The sequence below is a fragment of the Octopus bimaculoides genome, chromosome 16, assembly GCF_046866305.1.
Source record: "Octopus bimaculoides isolate indiv1 chromosome 16, ASM4686630v1, whole genome shotgun sequence".
Classification (NCBI taxonomy): domain Eukaryota; kingdom Metazoa; phylum Mollusca; class Cephalopoda; order Octopoda; family Octopodidae; genus Octopus; species Octopus bimaculoides.
Window position 1 is genome coordinate 23114397 of NC_142943.1, and position 24058 is coordinate 23138454.

A 24058-nucleotide genomic window follows, 5' to 3' on the forward strand; every position below is an offset into this window, starting at 1 on the left:
ACGTACATATGCACACTAAACATACAAATGCTAATACACGCATACATACATACCTATCTACAAATATACACAGGCAAAATATAAATATGAACATGTATACTAATATATATATATATATATATATATATATATATATATATATATATATATATATATATATATATATATATAGGTACCTACACACACACACACACACACACACACACACACACACACACACACACACACACACACACACACACACACACACACATATATATACACATCATACGTTTTCGTGCGTAAGTTGTGAAGTCGCAACTTTATTGCTACACATTAGAAAAAAATCAGAATAAGAAGAAGAGGTGGTGGTTGGAAGAAAAATGTGGTAGAATAGAGGAAGAAGAAGGTGAGAGAGAAAAATAAAGATAGAAAAGAGAGAAAAAGAGAGAGAATATAACTGCGTTCAGTAAAATATCTTACAATAAGGAAAAGAGGGAATGAAAATAAAAAGAATAAATAATAAGGACAAAATACATCTAAACTTTATGCATAAAAGCCAAGCCTGCGAATGCACACATGAAATATACATACTCACTTGAGCAAATACATATATACGATAGTAACACACATGTAAACACGCATACAAATATACAGATAAGCATAACGTATGTATATATAAATGTGTGTGTATGCATGTGTGTGTGTGTGTGTGTGTGTGTGTGTGTGTGTGTGTGTGTGTGTGTGTGTGTGTGTGTGTGTGTGTGTGTGTGTGTGTGTGTGTGTCCGTCCGTCAGATACCTTTGAGTAACCACCTAGCAACATGTGGTCGGAAAATATTTATATTTCCATTCCACAAACTACACAGTCTAAGTGAAATCGAGAGAAAAATCAGAGAAATGAACCTTATTAATAAATTCCAATCCAAATTAAATAAACAAAAATTATAATACTTATAGGTACCATTTCTACTACTACAACCACTACCACTAAGAACAAGAACAATACTAAATGTTTTCATGATGACGATAACAGGAAGATACTTGCTAAGAGAAAAGTCAGTAAAAATAATCTTATTTTGGGTTTAAAGTTCTATTACCACAGCTACTACCACCATCACCACCACCACCACCACCTGAACTTTTCCAAGTGTAATAACTTGTCCTGTACTTTTCCAGTTTTATAATCTTAAGAATATTATTTCTCTTGCTCGCATTTTTCCATGTAATCCATGTTTTTCCAGGCTATGCTATTATGCTAATTAATAATGTGTCAAATGTGTCAATTAGCGGTGTCGTTGATAATTTCTCCTTACCTCAATGATGCCGGTGACATATATCAAAAGTCTCTTATAGAACTATATATATAAAAAAAAGTGTAGAATTATATTACCACTCTCAAATTTGAGAAATAAATACTCATAACTTCTTTCTTTTAAAACTTCATTGCATGAAATTGATACCATGAAATTCCTCGAGTTGAGCTTAATTAAAATATATGTGTGTACATCTATGGTTATGACGTTTCAATGTGCGGAGGAAAGAAGTTGTGGTCTTCTATTGGAGTATTTCCCGATTTGCTGATTGCACCTCTGAGAAGACACTCCAATCAATATCATAGAGCTTTTAGTTTCTATATAAAACAATGAGTAATTAAGCTATTGCCATGGAAGATAAATTGATTTGCGTATTTGTGTTTCATATGTCTTATTATTAACTAAACAATACATAGTTTATACACAACTTACGAACAAATAAATTTAAATCTATTTCACAACTAAGCTCTTCTAATAGAAGAGATTACTTGTGATAACAAATTGCATATAACTATAAACACATTTCTATGTATTCGATTTGTTGACAGCTCCTCAAAGAAGACGTACCCTATCGCCTTTCCCAATTATAGTTGTGTATAAAATATGTTGTGCTCATAACATCTCTTTTAGTAGAAACAAGACTCCATATCTGTCCTGCTGTCTCCAGACAATCAGATTGTATTTTGTTATTGGCATGCTAATTTTGGAGAATTCTTGAAATTTGTAGTCGTCTACCCTTCTCATTTCGCATAGGACGTTATTGCCACCAAGCAATTGTACATATCTGCTCGGCAAGCGCAGATGGTTTCAGTAAATCAAGTATTAATTTATTCGACTTTGTACATAAAACTCAAAGCGCTGACTACTCTAAGTATTCTGAGTTACCTCTTTTAGCTGTGATTTTCCTTTCTGGATAAAATATTGCTTATGCATAACATATTTACTTAATGATGATCAACTGAAGCACGAACATACAGATCAAGGTTCCCATCACTGTAGCAGATGGACTATCCCGTCGAACTTGATGTATGAATGTTCAGCTTTTTGCCGAAAGGCCTGCACGTATTATTTGTTCATAGCGATCAAGAGTATGTGCTGTACATTAGCTCACTCTCTCCATAAAATAGACATTGCATCAACAAGTATACGGTGTACAACGCATCAGGTGTCGGAGTGATTGCAGGGCAACGTGAAATGAAGTGTTTTGCTCAAGAACATAACGCACCAGCCAGTCTAGGAGTTGAAACAACTAGACCATGCGTCATCACAAGCAATGTTACTACACACATCTCTTTCTCCTTTCCGATGAAGATCTATGCTCCAAACGTCAGACCCTCTCTTTTCACCGAGTGTCAAATGCATTCCTTGTACACGTCCCCTTGATTGAATGATGGTCAAGCAAAGGGAATATAGTTAACTAAATCGTTCACATCATGTATTGGGTTGTCCAGAAAGTTCGTGCCGATTTTTAAAGGAAAGAAAACGGTCAATAAATATTTGCCATTACATTTTTAATCAACTAAATATGAACCATTTTGTTGCACAATGCGTCTCCATCTTTCCTTTAACTTGAAAATACCCTCTTCCCGGAATTGAAGTGGTTTCATGGCAAATAAGTCGAAAGGTAAGCTAATATAAATCGGCACAAACTTTCCGGAAAACCCAATATATACACACACATAAACATATACGTAAAAATACAATCAGTTATATACCACGTATACAGAAACTAGTTAAAAATATAACGAAAAATACCTTTATTCTTTGCGTATGAATACAAAGACTGATTTTTCCCGTGTACATTGAAATATTTCTAAGTGCGCAACTGTTAAAACAAAATAATATAGTACGGAGTTAGGGCAGCGGACTCACGGTCATAGGATCGCGGTTTCGATTCCCAGACCGGGCGTTGTGAGTGTTTATTGAGAAAAAACACCTAAAGCCCCACGAGGCTCCGGGAGAGGGTGGTGGCGAACTCTGCTGTACTCTTTCACCACAACTTTCTCTAACTCTTTCTTCCTGATTTTGTTCTACCTGTATTGCAAAGGGCCAGCCTTGTCACACTATGTGTCACGCTGAATCTCCCCGAGAACTACATTAAGGGTACATGTGTCTGTACACTAGCATGTTAATTTCACGAGCAGGCTGTTCCGTTGATCGGATGAACTGGAACCCTCGTCGTCCTAACCGACGGAGTGCCACGACGATACATTTCTATATACACAAAACGATCACCTGTGCAGACATTGGTCCACGCACACACACACACGTACCATTATACGTGAATGGTATAGTGTTATGTCTGGGCCGTTTTCATAGGCAATCAGAAAGAAAAGTTTAAAAACCAAACGACACAGAAATGATCCCCTTTGACAACAAATGCCAGATGTTGAGAGGAGTTTTCATAAAATTACACATAACTTAACTGTAGGTGCCTTTTAATTTGCAGTGACTGTCAATACATTTTCTTTAGGTTGCTTTACCTTCAAAGCTGTGATGTGCTAATTAGAGATGCAGCGACAAACATGAAATAATGCATGATAGGTGATTTTATACACACAATATGTGACCGCACTCAGTTACATAAAAAGTTAACGTAATACAAGCTGGGTCAGGCAAGGATAATATTTATACAAACATACACGCACCCATCCACATATAAAAGTACAAATATATATATATACGTAGGTATATATACGTGTGTGTGTGCGTATATATATATATATATATATATATATATATATATATATATATATATATGTGTGTGTGTGTGTGTGTGTGTGTGTGTGTATATATATATATATATGCACTTATACAGATATTTACATATTTAAGTACATATACACAGGTACACGGGTATATATATATATATATATATATATATATATATATATATATATATATATATATATATATATATATGTGTGTGTGTGTGTGTGTGTGTGTGTGTGTGTGTGTGTGTGTGTGTATGTATGAATGTATGTACATCTTATATGTGTGTGGGTGCGCACACACACACACACACAGAAATAAGAATTCAAATATCTACAAGTGTCTCCCTAACACCAAATACATTCATATATCTATATATGATCAGTTATGTTGCACAAATATTGTATATTAGCACAAGTACGGATCTACATGTATGTTTCATATGTAATAATATATATATATATATATATATATATATATATATATCTGTGCGTGTGTGTGTGTGTGTGTGTGTGTGTGTGTGTATGTGTGTGCGCATGTGTGTATGTATGTGTGTGTGTGTTTATAGCTAGAGGGAAAGAAAGAGATAGAGGTGGGGAAGGGAAGTAGTGAGAGAAAGAGATACGCATACATATAGATATGTAGCTATATTCATTCACACACACACACACACACACACACACACACACATATGCATAAATGTAAACATAAAAGATTGTATCTATATGTATGCTCATGTGCATATTTAAATACTCATGCAGATGTATGCAGATGTATGCAGACGCGCATATGCACACACACATATGCATACGCACGTATATTTTTTGTTCAAGTAATGTAATAAACATAAAAATGTAATGGAAAACAGTTTTAAAGTTGAGTAATAAAAAGAAATTCTGTACAGATCATATGGTGACAAGAAATAATAACAAGAATGCAGTCCAGGTATAGTTTACGGTTGAAGATTATATGTTATGATGTTGGGTCACAGGTGTACCTTATACCTACCTGCATATATATGTTTGCAGTAAGTAATCTTTTTCTATGAAACCTTCCTTCACCCACTTAGCTTATATAAATATGTATATATGCATTTTTGTGTGTCCATATATATGTGTGCAAGTCTATGCGTGTAGCAGTACTTAGATGTATATGTGTGTATGCGTGTGTGTTTATGTGTGTGTGTGTTTGTGTGTGTGTGTGTGTGTGTGTATGTGTGTGTTTGTGCGGGTATGTATGTGCGCGCGCACGCGCGCATATAAATCATACCTTTCTCTCACTATCTATCCTCCGTGTGTGGCGTATTTGTATGTATGCATGTATCTATGTATATATGTACGTATGCATGTATATGTATAAAAGCACACATACATAATTACACACACACACACACACACATACATATATGTACACATACATATATAAATACAGGCACACAGACACCAAGAAACCTGTGTATTTGTTTGTGTGTTCGTGTGTGCACGTTCATACACACAAACAAACGCGACCGTTTTGTATAAAAGTAAATGAATCATATTATTTCGATTAATTTCATTCAGTTGCTTGTCTTCTACGTAACAAAGACATCCGTTAATATTTGATGAGATAAGAAAGCAATCAGAAATGTAAAGTTGTTATCAAACCGGTGTTGTATGCATTGCGTCCTTTATTCGGGAGAAAGAGTATCTCCTTCAATACTTTTTGTAGAGTACGTATTTATTACACATTTCGAAAAAGGGGAGTGGCAGTAACCTTGGAGTTTTGGCCTGCTAACTATTTTCGAGATGGTGTATATATATATATTGCGCTCTTCTTACAACATTAAGAGTTTTTAACACTTATTTCTGGCAATGTATGTGCTTTGGCACCATCTGTTACATTCAGTGACAATAAAAAGTTTCCATTATGGTATTACATTGCACCTAGCTGTTTATATTGATTTTTAGTATACGATTAGAATTTCGCTAAATTAGCCATAGATTTTTATGGTAATATATATATATATACTGGCAGGCGGAATTAGCCAAACCATCGACGTTTGAGTAGTCACTATTAATGATGCCTACAAAATAGGCAAGACTAGTCTAATCGAGTGACTCTGGGGACGGTCATGGGGTGGTTACCTCCCCTGTCAGTGTATATATATATTGCATTAAAAGATTTTATATATATTGCAGTAAAAGATTTTAACACTTATTTCTAGTAATACAGGTGCTTGAGCACCCTCAGTCAGATTTAGTGACGATTATGTACACACACACACACACATACACACACACACACACACACACACTATCGTCTGTGGATCATATATCCTAAAAAGAAGCACATTCTAAAAGTTAGAACACTAACATATTTACATGAAGGTTAGTATATATCCGGTCATAGAGTGACCTATAGTTTCGCATCCACAAAGCGCTTAGCTCTACGAACGACTCGTCAGGCTCCAATGGACGGGATCATATGACCTCTCAACATACAGAAAGACGTTACGTTACACCCCTAGTCAGCCACGTGTTGTACTTAAGGATAAAGGAACTCCATATGAAATTTTAAAAGAGGATCATAGAGAAAACGGACTCCTATATAAACGGGAGCGGACGATGCAAGCTTTGCATAGCAAAGCAGGCAAGAATCGTTAAAGACTCATTGAATCCAAGGTCGGACAATGTATATTATTTCTTTGATTACAAATTAACTGACAGTAAAGGTTTTCTAAGTTATATGCTCATAGCCATTTGAATCTGAAGAATCGTCTGTAAAGGTAAGCGCTTTGTGGACGGGAAACTATTGGTCACTCTATTACCGGATATATTTAACATTCAACTGCATGTAAATATATATATGTATATATATATATATATATATATATATATATATATATATATATATATATATATATATATATATATATATATGTATCTCTATCTCTCGCTCACTCTCTCTCTCTCTCTCTCTCTATTTATATATATATATATATATACAGAGAGAGAGAGAGAGAGAGAGAGAGAGAGAGAAAGAGAGAGAGAAAGAAAGAGAGAGAGAGAGAGAGAGAGAGAGAGATAGATAGATAGATAGATAGATAGATAGATAGATAGATAGATACATAGATGTGTATATTCTTTCTATTATGCCTTTATACGTTTCAGCCCAAAGGCTATGCCTATGGTGAAACTTCACCAGTGTAATCATCTTTACAATGGCCATTCTTATGCGATTTGTTTTTGGTGAAGGATGGAATTCGATACTTGTGCCCTTTTTTGTGTTTCTCACCATGATAAAGGTCCATGTGGGACCTAGGAAAGCAGGAGATCAAGTTGTTTCTTGAGAACATCTAGCCCTAATCCATAAAAATCCTTCAGATGTTTTAGTAAAGCATTAAATAACTGCGGGCCCTTGAACCGCAAACTTTTGCAGTACATTACCCTTAATTTTTTTTTTTTTTTTTAACCCCCCCCCCCCTCGTCCCCCTTACATTATATCCATTATTCTCTTGTTATTAGACTTACTTTTTTCTACTTTTTATCTCACCACTACCTACACGCACAAATACCCACACACCTTACATATATACCGCCCACATACATATACCGCCCACATACATGACAAACATACATACGCGCCCTCACACACACATAGCCGAACGCACATATATACACACACACACCCATATATACGCGCACGCCTACATACACAGCCGCATACACATGCACACACATATACACAGGAGTGCACACACAAAATAACACATACCTGGCACACATACGCACGCACACACATACACACCCCTCACATACATAAAACCACACACACACACACATACACACATACACGACACACATACACATATACACACAGGCACACATACACATATACACACATGCACACACACCTCTCACATACACAATACTCACTCATATACATAACACATACGCACGCACGAAAACATACACAATATACACATACACGCACGCACAAAAAATATACACACACGCGCACACGGAAACACATACAGACATACATAAACACACACACACCCGTACCTAACACTCACAATCCCACACACACACGCACATCCACACATATACACACACACGCACACACCCACATACACACACACTTCTCACCAACACTACACACTCACACAGACACGCATACAATCATACACACATGGGCATAAACAACACACGCATATACAATAGCAAACGCACGCACACACACGTACACAGCAACGCACATACACACAACATACACATACACACAAACACACAAGCACGCACAGAAAACATACACATACACACACGCGCACATACAAAATACACACACACACGTACACGTACCTAACACCGACAACCCCACACAAACACGAACACACACACACCCAAACAACCACCTGTTGACCTTCTACCTACACTGTCTACAGCGTCCACTAACCAGTCCTGCTACTAATTTCTTCCACTACGTCATACACACACACACACACACACAAACACACTAACAGATAAACCACCAAACCATGCACACACACACACACACACACACACACACACACACACATACATACGCACACACACGTTCTGTTATCACACACACACTCGCAGACTTTCGCACGCGCACCGATATTCATCTCCCTTTTTCACTCTCCTATCTTAGAAAGAACTTTTCCCCCACCACCTCCTCTTCCGGTCTTTTCATCATGTAACCTCGTGGGCATCGGTACCATTTTCCTCTTTCTCCGTTCTTCCATTCTCCGAACTTTCCATCTTTCCGACGAAGAGCTACGCCCGAAACGTCATACACTCTCTCTTTCCTTTCCTGAGCGTCCAATAATACTATCCATATCACGTCCTCACTTTGTTGCTTTTTTGTTTTTTTGTTATTGTGGTTTTGAACTATATGACGTACGCTCACACGGACCCTGGCCTTTCGACTGGATTTTATGTACCCAACCGCCGGATTACCTTGGATTACTGTTCCCGTTGGATCTGCCTTTCCTGAACCTTGATTGAACATCAGCAAAAATTTGTCCGTGACTCTTACACTTTTTTCCACTTTTTTCGACTTGTTTCACCTTTATCTGTTCTCCTTCTACCTTTCTCGTCCTTCCCTTGTCTCGCCACTAATTACACCCACACCGACATTCACATCCTCTCACCATGCCTGACCTTCACTCCTTCACCCAACATCTTCAGTCCCTTCTTCGCCGTTTTCTTTCCTTTTTTCCTCCACAATGCTTGCAACCCACAAAAAACCTCTCTTACTTGCTCTTCAAAAAGACCCGCCACACTAGCCATCTCAACTTTCTCAGCCGCTGTCTCCGCCATCACGTCATACCCCGTGGCTTCCTCTTGAAATTCCACGCTCCCCCCCTATTCCTCCCCCTTCATCGAGCCCACCCTTGCCCGCACCTCCCGCCTCATCATCCGTGCCACCATCCGTTCCACCCGTTCCCTCCTCCACTCCATTGACCACCAACTCTCCCAAGCTTACCTCCTCCTCTCCTCCCTCTGCCCTCAGCCCTTCACCCAACCTATCCTCCGCTTCCTCCTCAATCTCAATCACCAACTCCACAATTTCCTCACACACACAAAAAATAAAAAACTCCACAACCTCCTCAACCCCCACCCTTCTGCACCCCTGACACCCTCCCCTTCAGCTCCCCCTCCCGATTCCATGCCCCCCTCCACCGCCCATTCCACACACTCACACTCCTCCCACCCGGACATCCTAACCCCCACGCCATCTCCTCCCCACACCTCCAACAACCCCACCCCACCCAACCCCATCCCACCTCCTCTCCCCCTCCTCCTCCCCCCGCCTCTACACCTCCTCCTCCCGACCCTGCTCACCCTACCACCCCGCTTCCTCACACGGTTGTGACTATACCACCCAATCTCCCACTGTCCGCCGCTGAGCGCTCGCTCCTTGGTAGGGGCCTCCGCTTCACGCCTCTCACGCCCCATTGTGACGAATTCGGGACTCGCACTGATGTCAGCCAGTTCCTGCGCCGCATCAAACTGTGCGCGTTCTTCCATACGTCAACACAGCGTCCCGACAATCGGGACTACTTCTGGGACCTGGGACGCCGCCCATCCAACTGGACGCCGCCTCCAGGCCAATTCAGTAGCCTAGACTTGTTCGTGGATGACTGTAAGGCGTTGGTCGAGCGTTTCGACTTTAAAAAAAGACCCCTCCGGGCCAATCTCACCCGGGCCGAATCGGTCGCCCTCCGCAATCTCCGCCGCCGTGACGACATCGTCATCAAGCCGGCGGACAAAGGTGGAGCAGTGGTGGTGTGGCGCACGGACCTTTACAGGAGGGAAGCGCTCAGCCAGCTTCACAATCCCCTCTTCTACCGCCTCCTCCCCTCCGACCCCACCCCCTCCTACCAACGGCTTGTGTCCTCCACAATCCATGACCTCATCTCCTCCTCTGCTCTCCCCGCTACCGCCACCAACCTCATCGTCCGCACACCTCGCACCTCCTCCATCTACTTCCTTCCCAAGATCCACAAACCTAACAACCCTGGCCGCCCCATTGTCTCTGCTTGCAATTTCCCCACCGAACTCATTTCAAAATACCTCGACCATATCCTATCCCCGTTAGTTGCTTCCCTCCCATCCCACATACACGACACCAACCACGCCCTTCGCCTCTTCTATTCCTTTTCCTTCCCTCCCGGCCCCTCACACCTCCTCTTCACCCTGGACATCAAATCCCTATACACGGTGATTCCACACAACGATGGTCTCTCAGCCCTCCAATACTTCCTTGACCGCCGCCCTGACCCCACACCTAGCACCCCTACCCTGCTTCGTCTGGCAGAACTCGTCCTCACCCTCAACTGCTTCACGTTCGCCGGAGATACCTACCAACAGAAATCTGGGGTCGCGATGGGGACGAGAATGGGGCCCAATTACGCCAACCTCTTTGTTGGTTACATTGAGGCCCAAGTATTCTCCCAATTCTCCGGTCCGACCCCGGAACTATACGGTCGCTACATAGATGACTGTATAGGAGCCACCTCCCTCTCCCGCGAACAGCTCTGCCTTTTCATCTCCTTCCTCTCCAACTTCCACCCCGCTCTTGACTTTACTTCCACCATCTCTGACACCTCTGTCAACTTCCTCGACATCTCTCTTTCCATCAACCCCCCCTCCAACTCTCTCACTACCTCCGCCTTCTTCAAACCCACTGACTCCCACCTCTACCTCAACTTCTCCTCCTCCCATCCATTCCACACCAAACGAGCCATCCCCTACTCCCAGTTCCTCCGCCTCCGACGTTTGTGCAGCCTGGACCAGGATTTCGAGACCCAGTCCCAGTATCTTGCTCGTCTGTTCATGCATCGAGGATACCCCTCCCACCTTGTCCAATCCGCCCTCGCCCGCGCTCGTCGAATCGACCGCACCACCAATCCCCTACACCAATCCCCTAACCGTACCCCCTTCCCACTCCGTTTCCACCCTGCCACCCTACCCCTTCGTCGGAGGATCCTACGGGCCTTCCGTCGCCTCCAGCTCGATCCCACTACCCACCCCATTTTCCCCAACCCACCCCTTTCCGCTTTCAAACGCGCCCGCAACCTACGCGATCTACTGGTCCGCAGTACCTTCTCCTCTTCCTCCCCACCCCCACCCGGCTCCTTCCCGTGCTCCAGATCCCGCTGTCACACCTGCCCCTTCATCACCAACACTACCTCTGTCACCGGATCGAACCTACAAACACTTCACATTCCACACAGTTTCACCTGCACCTCCTCCAACCTTATTTACTGCATCAAATGTACCCTATGCAACCAACTCTACGTGGGGCAGACGGGCCATGGCCATACTGGGACACCACCTTGAAGAATTCTAATCGATCGAATCGACCTCTGAACATTTTTTATACCCTGGTACTTATTCTATTATTGTCTTTTGCCGACCGCTAAGTTACGAGCACACAAACATATCAACACCGCCTGTCAAGCGGTAGTGGGGGATAAACACAAATACACACATACACACATACGACAGGCTTCTTTCAGTTTCCGTCTACCAAATTCATTCACAAGGCTTTGGTCTGTCCGATGCTATAGCACAAGACACTAAGGGACGTTCGGCTAGGTTCGGACTCCCCTGTCGGCCGTCACTTCCAACTGCCCAACCACTCTCCCTCTAACATCTCCGTTTTTGGCCTCGCCCTGCACCATGGGTCCACTCCCTCGCGACTCCACTTGGAGCAACGCTACATTTTCAACCTTAATTCTTCTTTCCCCTTCGGACTCAACACAGCCTTCTCTTCCTTATGACTCTCCCCTTTACGTCCCTGCAACACTTTACATAATTTTTTTTTTTAACCCCCCCCCCCGTCCCCCTTACATTATATCCATTATTCTCTTGTTATTAGACTTACTTTTTTCTACTTTTTATCTCACCACTACCTACACGCACAAATACCCACACACCTTACATATATACCGCCCACATACATATACCGCCCACATACATGACAAACATACATACGCGCCCTCACACACACATAGCCGAACGCACATATATACACACACACACCCATATATACGCGCACGCCTACATACACAGCCGCATACACATGCACACACATACATACAGGAGTGCACACACAAAATAACACACATACCTAGCACACATACGCACGCACACACATAAACACACACATACACACCCCTCACATACATAAAACCACACACACACACACATACACACATACACGACACACATACACATATACACACAGGCACACATACACATATACACACATGCACACACACCTCTCACATACACAATACTCACTCATATACATAACACATACGCACGCACGAAAACATACACAATATACACATACACGCACGCACAAAAAATATACACACACGCGCACACGGAAACACATACAGACATACATAAACACACACACACCCGTACCTAACACTCACAATCCCACAGACACACGCACATCCACACATATACACACACACGCACACACCCACATACACACACACTTCTCACCAACACTACACACTCACACAGACACGCATACAATCATACACACATGGGCATAAACAACACACGCATATACAATAGCAAACGCACGCACACACACGTACACAGCAACGCACATACACACAACATACACATACACACAAACACACACGCACGCACAGAAAACATACACATACACACACGCGCGCATACAAAATACACACACACACGTACACGTACCTAACACCGACAACCCCACACAAACACGAACACACACACACCCAAACAACCACCTGTTGACCTTCTACCTACACTGTCTACAGCGTCCACTAACCAGTCCTGCTACTAATTTCTTCCACTACGTCATACACACACACACACACACACAAACACACTAACAGATAAACCACCAAACCATGCACACACACACACACACACACACACACACATACATACGCACACACACGTTCTGTTATCACACACACACTCGCAGACTTTCGCACGCGCACCGATATTCATCTCCCTTTTTCACTCTCCTATCTTAGAAAGAACTTTTCCCCCACCACCTCCTCTTCCGGTCTTTTCATCATGTAACCTCGTGGGCATCGGTACCATTTTCCTCTTTCTCCGTTCTTCCATTCTCCGAACTTTCCATCTTTCCGACGAAGGGCTACGCCCGAAACGTCATACACTCTCTCTTTCCTTTCCTGAGCGTCCAATAATACTATCCATATCACGTCCTCACTTTGTTGTTTTTTTGTTTTTTTGTTATTGTGTTTTTGAACCATATATATATATATATATATATATATATATATATATATATACACGCACACACAAACACATATATGGAAACACCATAAAATTTCAACTAAATTTATTTTAATATGGGGCAGTAATTACGGCTTGAATTCTATGAGATATGGACTCGTACAAAACATATTAAGCAACACTAATAATAAATAGAAAACATAAAAATAAACAAGCTTTTGACTGTTTTATAGATATTTCTAAATTATGATGCTATGATGCTAGGTGCTTCCATTATTTTGTCCAACCCATATATATATATATATTTACACTATCACACTACTAGTAGCGGTAACTGAGTAGCCTAGAGGTCTATACCAACGCACTTTTCAAATTGGTTGAAATTAAACATTGAATCTGTATATACGAAATAATTGTGAGCAGTCTAAGAACCATCTCAGTAAATATTGTTCAACTCACATCTCTTATTTTTTATCTTTTATTTGTTTCAACCTTCTGGCCATGGCCATACTGGGACACCACCTTGAAGAATTCTAATCGATCGAATCGACCTCTGAACATTTTTTATACCCTGGTACTTATTCTATTATTGTCTTTTGCCGACCGCTAAGTTACGAGCACACAAACATATCAACACCGCCTGTCAAGCGGTAGTGGGGGATAAACACAAATACACACATACACACATACGACAGGCTTCTTTCAGTTTCCGTCTACCAAATTCATTCACAAGGCTTTGGTCTGTCCGATGCTATAGCACAAGACACTTGCCCAAGGTGCCATTTATTTAGAATGAACCCGGAACCATGTGGTTAGGAAGTAAACTTCTTACCACACATAAGAATACAAAGATATTAATGATTTTCATGTACAAAACGTAGCGATGATATTACTTTAGATCGTATTGTACGTAGGTGTGAAGCAAGCTTCTTACCACAGAGCCACGTTTACGCCTATGATCAACAAACTTTAAGAGTTCATTTATTTCATGAGATAGAAAATTTATTCCTGGATATGATACATATAATTACCTTTTACTACTTATTGCTTCCATCTTACAAACGTCCACCCTATTCGGTGATCATCATTTTATGCTATGGTAGTTCCTTTGATGACTAAACTTTTCATAGAGCATCGTGAAACAGAAAACATAGTGGCCTAGGTGAATGGAGAATAGCAACTGCTACCGCCCGCTTTATAACTACAGTTTGCCGCCAGTATCGACAAACTATGGAAGTGTCGTTATTTCATTTTCACTATGGCGCGTGAAAGCCCATCATACTCATGCTGAAAGCGAAGATGCATGGCTCAGATGGCAGGAGAAGTTAACAAAGCATTGTATAGGGAAACTGTATACTCCTCTCGGTAAAAAGTGGTATTACCAGCCACTGTAAATAGACCGGTAGCCGATTGTAAAGAGAGGGCTGAGAGTCGAAGAGTTGAGAGACGACAGTTCGAGTCGGTGTCTTGTGGAGCTATCAGCAATAGTAAGACAGAAGTTAGTGTATTACTATTCCGGTACGAAGAGATACAACGGTATCCGATGACTACTAAGTGTTGTGGATACTAGCGTAAAACAGCAACTACCATACAACGGCAGTCACACATCACACCAGTCGTAGGATCCCACTTTACAACAGTGGTGGTGAGGGAAAACGAATTTACGCGGAGTGAAAAAGATACATTCACGCGGAGAGTTTAAACTAATTTGCGTAGAAAATTAAATAACTCGACAAAAAAGAAACAAAAATCTTGTGCAAACTTACGAAAATCATAAAATATGGAAGACTTGTTAGCTGGGGTAGTTGAGTTGCAAAAATAGCAACAACAACAATTCAAGGAGCAATCAGAATAACACCAAGGATTGCAGCAGTAAGTGTTACAACTAATGAAGTTGATAACCGAATTTAGAATACATTTTCACCTGACCATGTAACGAATTTCATAAGCAAATTCAAATATGATCCCGAAGAAGGAGTCATCTTCGAGGCTTACTATCGAAGATTTCAACAAATGTTTGAAAAGGAATGTCAGGTATGCTATAAGGAAGAAAGAAAAGTTGAGTGATATAATAGGTTAGCTTGGGAAGTTAAGCAGCTGTGGTCGATGAAAAAGGTAGCAGTAGCACCAATAATTGTCGGAGACCTGGGAAGAGTGAGCTAAAATCTCGAGAAGTACGTGGAACAAATAGGGGCTGTAATAAGGGTGGAGCACTTTCAGAAAACACTGCTTGGAACCACTCGTATACTCCGGAAGATGCTTGAAAATAAAAGGTGTTACCTTAGTTCACTTGTAGTGAACAGGTGACACTGTAGCACATCTCCAGCGTTAGAAGCTATGCAAAGACAATAACAACAACAACAACAACAACAACAACAACAACAATAATAATAATAATAATAATAATAATAATAATAATAATAATAAGTCCCTCTTTTGTTTGGAGCTGTAGCACTGTCTGCCATTTGTTCATTGAGTGCCTTATGTATTTTATAATAATTGGTGCCACCTTGTTTATGGCTAGTGTTTCGAGAATAATAATGATAATAATAATAATAATAATAATAATAATAATAATAGTAATAATAATAATAATAATGATAATAATAATAATCCTTTCTACTAAAGGCACAAGGCCTGAAATTTGTGGGAAGGGACTAATCGACTACATGGGGGATTACTAATCGATTTGACTGGTACTTAATTTATCGACCCCGAACGAATGAAAGATAAAGCTGACCACGCCGGAATTTGAGCTCACAAAGTAGCGACGGGCGAAACACCGCTGAGCTTTTCGTCCAGCGTGCTAACGATTCTGCCAGCTCGTCGCCTTAATAATAATAATAATAATAATAATAATAATAATAATAATAATAATAATAATAATAATAATAATAATAATAATAAGTCTTGATATAAAAGATGGGCTACAGCAAATATTCTGCTTAATACCACAGATTTGCTTGTCAGTTGTTTGACCTTAACCAGTTGAGCATGACCCTTGGTGGCTGACGATATGTGCCTCTCTGATCATGAGAAGTAGTGGGGGAACATCATAGGCATGTGTTGAGAGGAATTCTTTGGGGCTTGAATAATTCACCTTTGGAAACATAGATGTTTTGCTCAGCATCCTTAAACAAACCTTATTCAGAGACCTTTTGAGCGGGATGGGCTACTCAACCTGAAGATAATTCTAACTGGGCCCCACCTGCGACGTCATTCGCTGTTTATCTTGATCACCATGTTGCGCACATATGGTTGTGATGCATGTGCCTGGTGTGCCCTTATCAGACGGGTAGTCATGATGGGTATAATGGGCTTCGTATATTTTACCCCAGTGTCACTTTGATGGCGTGCACTGCTCTCTCACTCAATAATAATAATAATAATAATAATAATAATAATAATAATAATAATAATAATAATAATAATAATAATCCTTTCTTGTGTTGGCGCAAGGCCTAAAATTCTGGGAATGGGGTTAAGTCGATTTAATCCACCCCAGTACGTTACTGGTACTTAATTTATCCACTCCGAAAGGATGAAAGGCAAAGTTAACCTCGACGCAATTTGAACTCTAATTTGCTCTCCGGATGTGAAGACGGACGAAATGCCGCTAAAGTAAATTGTCCGACGTGCTAATGATCCTTCCAGTTTTCCGGCATATCAATAATAACAACAACTTAGTGTTGGAAAGTCAAGTCCAAAGACAATCTGAAACTGCAGCGATCAATCTAAGAACTTATCGCGTTAGCAATTTTATCATTACTGCTACCGACTGTACAGGGCATAGAAACGGGTGAAAAGATGGGGCTTTTAAGATGCTGATATTACTTATATTCATAGTGCTTACTGATAGCTCGATGAAGGTGGTAGGTGCAGCGGAAACTATAATGAAGTGTTGATGATTGTATAGATAGTATTGACGGTGATGTTTATGGTGATAGTATTTGTTTTTGATTATTAGTGGTCCCGTAGTTACCATGGTTGCGGTAACATTGATTGTTATGGAAGTAATAGAGGATGAAATTTTATTTATGGTTTATTTATGGCAATGATAGTTTCGTTGCTGGTATATATAATGGCTGTAACTGTATTAATTGTAATGGTGGTATGAAAGCTTTTATGTCGAGTGTTTTGGTGAGAGTGAGGGAGAGAGAGAGGGATGGGAAAAGAAAGAAGGGAAGAAAGAAAGGAAGAAAGAAAGACAGAGAGAAAAAGCGAATGGAAGAAAAAAGAAAGAAAGAGAGAGAGAGAGAGAGAGAGAGAGAGGGAGAGAGAGAGAGAGAGAGAGAGAGAGAGAGAGAGAGAGAAAGAGAGAGAGAGAAGTTGGAGATAAAATTCTAGATTAGCGAAATTCGAGGCAGAATGAAGGATATAAGAAAGATAAGTAGAGAAAATACACAAATATTCAATGTAAAGAGACTCACACTCGCGGACATATGAATGTATATCTCTAATCTTAAAGATAATATACGTATGTAAACGTGTAAAACTTGGCATATAATTTAACATTTTGAATGCTTTGGTATGAATCCATGTTTAAATTGCATGTAACCGTGAAAATAGTAAAAATATATGAAAAAATTATGAAATATTTTCGACGGGATATAACATATATATCATAATATTATTGTTGATTACGTCAATATAACTGCCTTGTTTAAAATGACTGATAGTGGTAGTTACAATGGAGATGATGAAGATGATTATTCATTTGCTAGTGATATGTTCAATGAACAGATCTTTCATTTTGATATTAGCTCATTTTGGAGAATAAGCACCAAAACCATGATGAAGACCACGACCACCACTACGATCTCTACCACCTTCACCCCTTTTATCACTATCAACAACAGCAATTACCAGCATCACTGCCATCAAATTACAATAGTTTTCAGTCCATTACTTTTACAAGATCAATTGCAGTACCTACCACCGGTTTCAAATTTTGGCTCAAAACCATCAAGTTCAAGTATAAGTCTATTACATCGACTCCCTTGTTCGACGGGTAGTTATTCTATCAACCTCGTAAGGATGAAAGGCAAAGTCGACCTCGGCGGAATTAGAACTCAGAACGTAAAGACAGACGAAATGTTAAGTATTTTTGCCCGGTGTGCTAACGATTTTGCCGGATCGCCGCCTTGATAATATTTATGATAATGATGACGATCATTATGACCGTGAAAAGCAGAAAGATAAAGATAAAATACTCTCTTGCCCGACACATTCAAAGTCTTTTACTAATGTAGACAACTTTCTTTTCTATTGTTTTCCTTTTATTTCTCATGATCGAGAGACCACTAGAACGTGGCCCACAGAGGAAAGAATATATCCCTAGCATATTTGTCTCTACAGAAACAATAGTTGTCACCAGGAATTAGAGTAGTGTGATGGTACGTCTGTATTTAGCAGGGTAGAAAGTAATAAGAGATAATGGGGCTGGGTTTATTTGGCAGGGGGAGCATTATCGTATGTACCCTAAGGTGTGTTAATTCTTAAGAACGTTTTAAGTTTTCATTGACATCTCAGGAGTACGCAATTTATGTAATATAATGAACTTCTTGTGCTGATGTAAATCGAGTTTCCCACTTGACAAATTAGACATTTATTGGAGAAAATATCTTACTTCTGAGATCTATAAGTATTTCGTTTTGTTCAAGAAAAAGTAATTAATAAGACATTTTTGTACAGTATAGACTAAAAAGTGTCTGTAATTCTGGAGGCAAGAAAGCTTGACAATTCCATGTGATGCAGAGGCATTTTGTTCCTTTCTAACAGTTACACTGATGCGTGAACGTTTTACAGATTTTGACATGGATCATCGTTCTTTATTTCCACGCTTACACATATTAACTTAGCAGATTTGATGTTGGATATGTGAGTGATACGGAGTGACCGTTTAGATGCTTCAGATCAGTCAAAATGGAGCAGATTAGTCAAGGACAGGTAATATAGAATTGATGAAATCACAGTTATTCACGTACAAGACGACTCGAATTCATGTGTAGATGGCACTTTTATTAGGCAATGGCTGGAAAAATCTATGGCTTAATGATGAAAAGAAAGATGGTTCTATCTGAATAACTATGAGAATATTTCACATTCAAATTTATGCACGCTGTGTGTGTGTATGTGTGTGTGTGTGTGAGTGTCTGTGTGCGCGCGCGCGTGTGCGTATGTGTGTGTGTGTGGTGTGTGTCTGTGTGTCTGTGTGTCTTTTGTGTGTACACATATCGGTTTTTAAGAGATGAATTAAATATCTAATAGGGAAGTAAAGAATTTCAGAGTTACGACAATTTCTGTTCATGAAATAAAAATGAAAAGTAATTGAAAAACTAATTTCATACAAAGCATATATGAATGTATATATGTAAACACACACACACACACGCGTGTGTGTGTATGTATATATATATATATATATATATATATATATATATATATATATGTGTGTGTGTGTGTGTGTGTGTGTGTGTGTGTGTGTGTGTGTGTGTGTGTGTGTGTATATATAATCGATCAGTTTGTTCATAAGTCCGATAACTAAAAATTTTGACCAGTCAGTTGACATTGGTCTTACGACTATCATTGCTCTTAGTAATATAGATGACGTAGCAGACCTGCTGGCCGGAGCACATAACTCTTTTCCTAATGGAGGTAAAAATACAACTTTTGTTAATGTAGTGGTGAACTAAAAACCCTTAAACGAAATTCTTCGAAGTGAAAGCGAGTTATCTTCCCTTGAACTGTTCCAGTTATGTCTGAAAATAGTCAATTTATGCGCATTTTGCGTTCACTAGTCGGCAAGCGGGGAGGTCTATACCTGCAACACGAACTTTCTCTCATGAGGGCACCGACAAAACGCAAAGTCTGACAAGTATGGTACGTTTAACGCTGAAGAGTTGAAATCTGCTCGATTTGCAATAATGCTTGAATGTTCAGTAAGTAAAAGTGAAGCATAGAGTGAGGGCTGGAAAGAGAAATAGTGAATGTATATATAAAAAAGAAAAGAAAAATTCAAGTACAAAATTTCAGAATAAAAAACAAAATAATCATTTTTTTTAATTTTGAAAGAGGAAGACGTTGTCCGAGAATAAGAAGAAAGTGATCTGAAGATCCATGTGTCAAAGCGTTTCCATGTCTGGAAATGGGCACAATGGGAAATTGCATAGGCGTGTGTATTGGTGGAGTGTATGTCTGGAAATATGGAAGAGTTGGTTAGTAGGGTTGTGGTAGATGTCGGTGGGTGTGTGCTTCTAACTGTTATGAGGGTGTTGTGTTAGAGTGTATGTGAAATTTTCTGGGCGTGTGTGGCGAGGAAAAACTGTAGGATAATGTGTGCTAGGTGGAAGGTGTTATTTATCAACGTAAGCAAAACCGTGTAGGGGTGGGAAAATGACTATTAGACTATGAAACAATGAGTGGAGGATGAAAATTCTTTGAGATGCTAAAAATCAAATATAAGAGAAAAATATACGATAAAAGATTCGAGGATGTAAAATTCTGAAATGAGATTAAATATTCTAGCCGATGGTTAAGTTGAAGAAGGTGAAATAGCGTAGAAGTTTAAAAGCGGGACGTAAGAGTATTGGTACACATGTAATACCGGAACGATTGCAAATGACTGACAGAAGAAAGAGAGAAAATAAAAGTGGTCTATTTTGAGAAAAGTGGTATCTTAGGGGCGAGACGCAGCAGAATGTGAGTATGGATGTGTGTTGAAGGCGAAGTGGCTGTTGAAGTATCAGTGGTGAAGCAGTAGCGACAGATAAAGAGTGAAGGTGTGAGAAGGCCAAAGAGTGAAGGTGTGAGAAGGCCAAAGAGTGAAGGTGTACATGTGTAAGAGATATGCACGCACTTGGTGTATAAGCGTTTGTGAAGTGTAGGTTTATGAGGGTATTGCGTGTGTGTCGAAGTGACATGCTAATGGGTGGATAGAGGCGCGGGCGTGTGTATGTATGTGTGCGTGTGAGTGTGTGCGCGCGTGTGTGTATACACATGTTTAAGTGAAGTGTGTGTTCATGTGTTCTTATAAGCGAGCATAAATGAAGTATGGGTGTGTGTGCGCATATACGCATGTATAAATGAAGGGCATATTTGTTGGAGGAATGGACGTGGTCGAAGCGAATTTTTTGTGTATGTGAAAGCTGTGACTTAGTATATGTAAAGGGTTTGTGTAGAATTGTGGAGACGATGGAGCGGTAATAGTGTAGATGATGGGGTTGTGGTGGTGTGGGTCTGGGAAGATGTCAACGTGGGCAAGACATCAGAGGAGAAAGGAAAGTAGGAGAGCAGAGAGGTACAGGGGTGAAGTTTGGATGAAGTTGTAGGAAAGGATGAAAGGCAAGTCAGAAAAATTTGGGGTGGAAATTTAAATCAAAAAGCGTGCAAAGAAGACGAGATCCTGATCTGGAAGTGAGACGAGAATGATCTAATTTTGGACGCTAAGCCGTTGTTGGGGGTGAGTGGTAATGGAGCAAAAATGTCAATGACATGCAGGCCGTTCTTAAGATAAATGTTTTTGAGGTTCTCCGGGAGCCTGTCGGACAGTCGGCAATCAGTTTTCTTAATGTAGTTCGAATTATAAAGTGAACGTTGAGGCATGTTTATAAGATTGGTAAATGTGCAACGGAAAGAATTTCTAATGTGGGAGGTGTCCAGGTAGTAAATAGAGTGTGGGGGTGGTGTAATTGTATACGGTGTGACTTGCGTAGATTACAGACGTGCTTAAAAGCGGGGACGTGTAGGAGAAGGAAGAAACGAAAGATGGCAAGCGTGGGATAGTAGCCAAGGGTAAGAGGGTGCAGTGTATGGGGACTGAACGCGGGCTATAAGGGCACATATGCGGTCAGTGGCACGGGCGTAGGAAAAGAGGCTTCGATATGAAGGGTGTGTAACTACGTGAAACAAATAGACTGGTTATGTCTTGAGCTTGAGTCTAAAAGTCATGGTTACGGTTTCAAAGACGGCAGAGACATGGAGGAACTGGGAGCAGGGGATGGCGTACTTGGTGGGAATACTGTAGGAGGAAGAAAATGGAAATAGAGAGGCTGAGATTGGGATGGTCGATAGAGACAGCAATGTCAAAAGATTTGAGCGTGATGGAGGAGGTGAAACGGGAATAGTGGTGAGAAAGGTCTGTCAAAGGAGATGAAAGAGTTTAACACTTCACGGGAGAGGAAGATCGCACCGATACAGTCGTCAATGAAGCTCTGAGGTTGAAGCAGCAAACTGAGAAAGGAATTGCGACTCAACATAGTCAACAAATAGTTTGGAGTGGTTGATGTCCATTTTTGTTTCGATGACGATTCCAGTTCACTTGTTACTAGACCGCACCCACGAACGAGAATCAATTAAGGATGAAAACGTGTTTTTCTGAAGAGAGGGAAGTGGAAAGGATGAATCGGAGGGTGTGGAGATCCTTTTCGTGAGGGATCACAATATACAAAGACATTATGCCTTAAATGAGAATGAGGGGGAAGGGACAGGAGCGATAAAAAGAAGTTGAAAAGACGAAGTATGTAATTAGTATTGCGGAAATGAGAGGAGAACAGCAAGCAGGATTGCGAAGAGGATATCAATGTTGACGGAGATGAGTTCAGTGGGGCAGTTACAGGTGGAGACAAGGGAGCAGCCAGAGTTGTCGAGAGTGTGGATCGTCGAAGGGAAGTCTTTGGTGGAGGTGCGTGGTATTTTGATGTGATGGGATGCCCTGTATAGAAGGTAGGAGGTAGATGCTATTGGTAGAGGCACGTGGGAACAGATGGCACAAGACGACAGGGTAGAGAGTTTCTGAACTATCGTACCTTTTTTGTCCTGTAGAGTTTCACGCGTCACAACCACAGTACCCCTTTTTCTGTCTGATGACGATATCATCACCACATAGAATCAAGAGAATGTGTGTGTGTGTGTGTGTGTGTGTGTGTGTGTGTGTGTGTGTGTGTGTGTGTGTGTGTGTGTGTGAGTGAGTGTGCGCGGGCGCGTGTACGCGTGTTAAGGTGTATGAATACATATTTTTAATTTTCACTTGAGTTACCTTCATACAAGTGTATGATGATGGGGAGAAAGAGGGCTTTCGTGGGATGCTTGATGTGCGTTAAATGTCACAATGGATAATGTGCGTGACTAACAATTCATGCCTCACATGTCTGATTTGATATTGTGTTGCTTTAACTTCTTGAAAGTTTAATGAAAATGCCGGTAGGCTGCCTGGTTACTATTTGTCTTTGGAGTTTCAGAAAATGCGGGTTTGTTTCCCCATATGCACGTTGGTCACCTG